Raw genomic sequence first — 6,336 nt, 5'->3', positions numbered from 1 at the left:
TCTCACTACCGGTTACTGTACAACAACACTGTCTCACTCCTGGTACTTGTGAAGTGAAGGAGTTGTTGTAGTTTCTAATGTTTGATAATGTATGTACACCAGTTGGTAGGTGACGTGTTCACTTGGTCCAATTCCATTTAATCTCAAGTCAATGAAAACATTTCTATTGTATGTATGAAGCGTCCATCTTGTTCGTATTTCCATTAACTTCCACAGTGGATCTGTTTCATCTTCTTCCTGTGTTCTGTTCCGAGCCCTCTGTTGACCTGCTCTTTCACTGTGTAGGACTGGCCTTTCAGACAACACGTAAAGGGATGTCGGAGAGTTGTGTGTGTGTGTGTGTGTGTGTGTGACGCTCTTTCTGACTGACTGTGTATATCCGTATTTGTTTCAGTCAGTCTCTGTCTGGGTGTTGGTTTGTGTGTGGTTGGTTCTTACGTGTGTGCTGAGCTCTCCTCTCCCTCCTGTGTGTGTGTGTGTGTGTTCAGGTGCCGCTCGGCATCGGCGAGGCGGATTAGGCAGGCTGTTATCTTGACACTTGCAGGCACTGAGCGAGAGGTAGACCGCACCGCTCCCGTTTACACACCTCCTCCACTGTGTCTGCCGCTCTCCCCCCTCCTCTCTCATCCCCCCTCTGTCGCCACGGTAATTGAAAGCAGAAAGAGAGAGAGCACATGGAGAGACGTGCCCTGTGTGGATAACACACACACACACACACACACACACACACACACACACACACACACACACACACACACACACACACACACACACTCAGTCCCAGGCAGTCTTCACAACAGCTCAACAGTACTGCTACTTTGTTTTAAAAGCAGCTCTCTCTACTTATTTTCTTCCAGTGTTGCCAGGATGTAAACACACAGCTGCTGCTCCTCTGGTTGTGTGTGTTTTGTCCGTCTGCCTGTCTGGTGGTCTGTCTGTTAGTCTTTATATCTGTCCGTCTGTCTGTCCGTCTGTTAGTCTGTGTGTATATTTGTTGGTCTGGCCGTTTGTCTGGCCGTCTGTTAGTCTGTGTGTATGTCCATTGGTCTGGCCGTCTGTCTGTTAGTCTGTCACTCTGTCCGTCTGTTAGATTAACAGACTAAAAGATTGTCTGTCGTTCTGTTGGTCTGTTAGTCTATCCGTCTGCAAAGTTGGACTCTGTGTTGTCTATATCCCCATTGGCTGAGACTGTGTGTGTGTGTGTGTGTGTGTGTGTGTGTGTGTGCGTGCGTGTGTGTGTGTGTGTGTGTGTGAGCGAGCGAGCGAGCGAGCGTGTGTGCGTGTGTGCGTGCGGGCATGTAAATGATGAGGTCCCTGTGGCTTTAAGCTGGGTGACTTTACACCCTGAGCAGCATTACTCCAAACTCCAACACAAAGGAAGCCCTGGCTGTGTGTAATTTAAGCAATAAGGCCCAAAGGGGTGTGGTATATGGCCAATATACCACGGCTCAGGGCTGTTCTTTGCATGACACGATGCAGAGTGCCTGGATACAGCCCTTAACCGTGGTATATTGGCCATAAACCACAAACCCCTGAGGTGCCTTATTGCTATTATAAACTGGTTACCAACGTAATTAGAGCAGTAAAAATACATTGTTTTGTCATACCCGTGTTATACTACGACTGTCAGCCAATCAGCATTCAGGGCTCGAACCACACAATTTATAATGAAGGATATACAGCACCATGAATCATTCACACCCCCCTGATTCTAATGCTGATGTGTTGGTTTGGTCCTCTGTCTGTCTGACCTGGCCCTGTGGGGTTCTGTAGATGCATTTCAGCCTATAAGATCAGCCGGTTTTAAACTGTCCAAGGCAAGACAGAATGTCCCATAGATTGGTTAAATGGACTTACAAGCTGCCGTTGAAGAAAACAATTATTTCAGCAATCGTGGCTCGCACTGAAATTTATTCAGGATCTCTATGGTGGCCCTTTCCCACTACTGCAGATATGGTAATTAGGTAATTATATTGGAGCAGACTGGACTATGTCCTCCTGAACACTGATAGGTTTGTCTGAGTTTGACTGGTTGCTGACATTTGCTCTGCCTCTGCTTGACACCCACTCACACAGTGTGAACAGTGCCAAGCTCTCAGCGCCCGCTGTGTGTGTGTGTGTGTCAGTGTCTCTCTCTCTCTCTTGGTTTCTATATGTGTGTGCGTTTCTGTCTCTGTTTTCTGTGTCTGTCAGAGGGTCTTTGTAGGACCTGGCGGGCCTCCAACACAGTGCCTGGACAGAAAGCTGTGACAGAGAGAGAGAGGAACAGTGTCCGAGCCAGGGGTGAGAGGAGGGGAGAGTGAACCTGGTGATGGGAGCACCGGGTTCATCCATTGTTTGGGCTGGGTCGGATGGATGCTTACGATGTGACTGCTTTGTGTTTGTGTCTATGTGTGTATGAAGTAGCCCAAGGACAGGGGAGTCCACTGTCTGTACCATGAGCCTCCCTCCATCTCTATGACTGAGAGAAAGGCATAGAGATCAAAAGCCCCTTAATGATTCAGTCTGCATGTGAAACAGGGTTGAGCTCAGATCCTTAAGCAGCCATGGTGACGATGAATGACAATGGTTTTATTTATTTAACTAGGCAAGTCTTTTAAGAATAAATTCTTATTTACAATGATGGCGTACTTGTAGGCGATTAAAGTGTGTGTGTGTGTTTAGACTGCTGCTGTGTGTATTGTGACATGGTTTGCGGTCACCTATCTCCGCAGTAGCCGTCACACTCTGCAAACAGCTGCTTTCCCCTGGAGACATATGAGACCACCAGCTTTCTGGCACCACATGCTCATATTTACATTTACATTTACATTTAAGTCATTTAGCAGACGCTCTTATCCAGAGCGACTTACATATCACACGGTGCCACGACACACTGCACCACACAAACAGGAAACACATCATCGCCACTCGCCTCCTTCTTACATAACCAACCGCCTCAAACACACACAAACTCTTCCCTCTATTGTTTGGGTTAAGTCAGGACATCCTCTTTGGGTTGCCATGGGTTACAATGCTTGTTCGGCTCCACAGAAGCTCTTTGTAGAGGATAGCGGTACATTGTGTCTGTCTTTTCATGCTAAAACTCTCCTAGCATTGAAGGGAGGCAGTAGTTCTTCTCAGTCTGCTGTCTTGAATGGCTTGAAGCAGTTTTTCTTCACTTATTTCTTCAATTGAATCAATGCTTGTATAGATGAAAACCAGGGGGGATTTTTAGAATTCATGACAAGAACAGAGAGTAAGAGAGCTGGCCCAGAATGGAGCAAAGAGAAAACAAGCAAGAATTTCCATGTTCGGCAGCGAGTCAGGGTCTAGTCATTACAGGCAGGGGGAGCTGCTGTAACGCTGAGCTCCGTACCTCTGAGCTCCATACCGCTCTCCTCTCATCTCTCAGCTCCGCTGTTCACAGACACACACTCCCATCCTCCACTCCGCTCTCCTCAGCGCAGGAGCCTCTCCCTCCCTTTCTCTATCGCTCTACAGCTTTGTCTCTCTGTCTCTCTCTCCTTCTGTCTGTCATCTTCAGCGGCACTAGAGCAAGGGAGCGTGACACTATCAGACAGGTGTGTGTGTGTGTGTGTGTGTGTGTGTGTGTGTGTGTGTGTGTGTGTGTGTGTGTGTGTGTGTGTGTGTGTGTGTGTCTGGCTCTCTGTTGAGCAGCGGAGCGGATGCCTGGCAGCTTTGTCTGGCCTTGTGTATGTACAGGTGCATAGTGTGTGTGTGTCTTTCTCTGAGTGCACACTTGTCCGTGTATGAGTGTGTGTGTGTGTGTCTCCGTAGTGAGTGTTGGATGCCCGGCAGCTAAGTGTGCTCTCAGCAGGGGGGCTTCCGTGCAGCATGGCAGGGGGCACAGCGCAGTGTGTGTCTGTGTGTGTCTGTGTGTGTGGCGAGCAGCATATCCCCTCTGGCTCAGCAGAGAATGGCAGAGGCCATCCCAGTTCACTGACAAAGACCCATCTTTTCTCTGTTCCTTATTTTCCTATTTTCTCTATTTTTTCCTCTCTCTTGCCTCTGCTCTTCCCCTCTACTCTCTTTCCATTATCCTCTCTCTCGCCTTTCTTCTTTCTCTCCTCTACTCTCCCCCTTTCGCTCTCTCCTCCTCTCTCTCAGCTCTCTCCTCCCCCCCTCCTCTTCACGGATCAATAAACCCATGATGAGAGGAAAGTGGAGCAGTGGAGTAGAAATGAGACGTCCTTAGCCTTGCTTCCCCTCTCTCCTTTACCTCTGTCTTCACTGTCTCTCCACTCTACATCCCAGGAACGGAAACAGCATCCCAACACTGTTCTTGCCAATGCTTTTTAGAGTAGACAGGCTTTAGGTTCCTGGAGGTTAGGCTGTGCAGACACCTGATCGATGCTCTTCAGAGAGGGAGAGAACAGTCAGCCCATCCATATCGACTTCCCCTCGGCCAAGTATTGATGCATGCTGAGAGGCCCGCAGTTTAACGCACACACACAGAAACACACACACTGACGCGCACGCAGCCACACAGGCGTGCAGGCAGGAAGGAAGGCACGGACGCACCAACACTCCTTGTCTCTCTTCACTATTTCTCTCTCTACCACTTTTTCTTAGTCTCTTTCACTCTCTCACTCTCCCACGTGTTTTCTCTTCCTTATCTCTCTGCCTCAGTCTGTGTCGTGTCCATGGAGAATAGGATAATAGGCATATAGGAGAGATGACTTACCCTAACCCTAGTTCAATCCTAAACCTAGTTCAACCCTAACCCTACCTCCATGTCCATGTCCTGGTTCAAACCTAATCCTTGATCCATGTCCACATTGTTCAATTCTAACCCTTCATGTCCACATCCTGGTTCAACCAGAACCTAGCTTCATGTCCACATCATGATTCTATCCTACCTTCATGTCAACATTCTGGTTCAACCCTAACCCTAGCTTCACGTCCACATCCTGGTTCAACAAAAACCTAGCTTCATGTCCACATGCTGATTCAATCCTACCTTCATGTCCACATTCTGGTTCAACCCTAAACCTAACCCTAGCTTCATGACCCTAACCCTAGCTTCATGTCCACATCCTGGTTCAACCCCAACCCTTGATCCATGTCCACATTGTTCAATTCTAACCCTTCATGTGCACATCCTGGTTCAACTCTACATTCATCTCCACATCCTGTTTCAACCCTAGCGTGATGTCCATGTCCTGGTTCAACTCTAGCGTCATGTCCACATCCTGGTTCAACTCTATCCCTTGCTTCATGTCCACGTCCTTTTTCATTCCTAGCTTCATGTCCACCTCCTGGTACAACCCTAACTCTAGCTCCATGTCCACCTCCTGGTACAACCCTAACTCTAGCTCCATGTCCACGTCCTGGTTCAACCCTAACTCTAGCTCCATGTCCACGTCCTGGTTCAACCCTAACTGTAGCTCCATGTCCATGTCCTGGTTCAAACCTAATCCTAGCTTCATGTCCACCTCCTGGTACAACCCTAACTCTAGCTCCATGTCCACGTCCTGGTTCAACCCTAACTGTAGCTCCATGTCCACGTCCTGGTTCAACCCTAACCCTAGCTCTATGTAAATGTCCTGGTTCAACCCTAACCCTGGCTCCATGTCCACATCTTGGTTCAATCCTAGCTTCATGTCCACATCGTGATTCATTCCTAACCCTAGCTTCATGTCCACTTCCTGGTTCAACCCTAACCCTAGCTCCATGTAAACGTCCTGGATCAACCCTAACCCTAGCTCCATGTCCACATCTTGGTTCAATCCTAGCTTCATGTCCATGTCTTGATTCATTCCTAACCCTAGCTTCATATCCACTTCCTGGTTCAACCCTAAGCCTAGCTCCATGTCCACATCTTGGTTGAACCCTAACCCTAGCTCAATGTTCACATCCAGGTTCAAGCCTAGCTTCATGTCTTTGTACTGGTTCAACCCTAGCTTCAAGTCCAAATCCTGGTTCAACCCTAACCCTGGCTTCATGTCGGCATCCTGGTTCAACCCTAACCCTAGCTCCATGTCCACATCCTGGTTCAACCCTAACCCTAGCTCCATGTCCACATCCTGGTTCAACCCTAACCCTAGCTCCATGTCCACATCCTGGTTCAACCCTAACCCTAGCTCCATGTCCACATCCTGGTTCAACCCTAACCCTAGCTTCATGTCCATGTCCTGGTTCAACCCTAACCATAGCTTCATGTCCATGTCCTGGTTCAACCCTAACCCTAGCTCCATGTCCACATCATGGTTCAACACTACCGTCATGTCCACCTCCTGGTTCAACCCTAATCCTAGCTTCATGTCTTCACCCTGGTTCAACCCTTACTTCATGTCCACGTCCTGGTACAACCCTAACTCTAGCTCCATGTCC

Source organism: Oncorhynchus nerka, linkage group LG2 (assembly GCF_034236695.1).
Source record: "Oncorhynchus nerka isolate Pitt River linkage group LG2, Oner_Uvic_2.0, whole genome shotgun sequence".
NCBI lineage: Eukaryota > Metazoa > Chordata > Actinopteri > Salmoniformes > Salmonidae > Oncorhynchus > Oncorhynchus nerka.
The sequence above is the reverse complement of the archived record's forward strand: the minus strand, read 5'-3'. Positions refer to the sequence as shown.